The sequence below is a fragment of the Neophocaena asiaeorientalis genome, unplaced genomic scaffold (assembly GCF_003031525.2).
Source record: "Neophocaena asiaeorientalis asiaeorientalis breed wild unplaced genomic scaffold, Neophocaena_asiaeorientalis_V1.1 scaffold160, whole genome shotgun sequence".
In the NCBI taxonomy this organism is placed as follows: domain Eukaryota; kingdom Metazoa; phylum Chordata; class Mammalia; order Artiodactyla; family Phocoenidae; genus Neophocaena; species Neophocaena asiaeorientalis.
In genome coordinates, this window is record NW_020175675.1 from 1,414,559 (window position 1) to 1,415,318 (window position 760).

Below are 760 nucleotides of genomic sequence, written 5' to 3' on the forward strand. Positions count from 1 at the left end.
AAAAAAAAAAAAAAAAAAAAAAAAAAAAAAAAAAAAAAATGAGGAAAGGATCTGGCTAAATATTTCTCCAGTGAAGATATAAAAGTGGTCAATAAACACATGAACAGATGCACAATGGCATTAGCTAACAGGGAAATGCAAATCAAAATCACAAGGAGCTATCACTTCACACCCGCAAGGATGACTGTCATCAAAAAGACAGATAATAACAAATGTTGGTGAGGACACAGAGAAATTGGAATCATCTTTCCCTGCCAGTGGGAATATACAATGGTACAGCTGCTCTGGAAAACAGTCTGGCTGTTCCTCAAAAGGTTGAACATAGAGTTAACATGTGACCAGTCAATTTCACTTCTTAGGCTACATGCGAGAGAAAGGAAACACATGTCCACACAAAAATGTGAGTAGCAGGATTATTCAGAAGAGACAAAAAGGGGAAGTGACTCAACCGATGGTTGGATAAGTAAAATGTGGCATGCTCATATGATGGTGTATTATTCAGAAATAAAAATTAATGAAGCACTGATACATGCTACAGCATGGATGAATCTTTTTTTTTCCTAGTGCATGTATTTATTTATTTTATTATTATTTTTTAACATCTTTATTGGAGTATAATTGCTTTACAATGGTGTGTTAGTTTCTGCCTTATAACAAAGTGAATCAGTTATACATATACATATGTACCCATATCTCTTCCCTCTTGCATCTCCCTCCCTCCCACCCTCCCTATCCTACCCCTCCAGGCGGTCACAAAGCA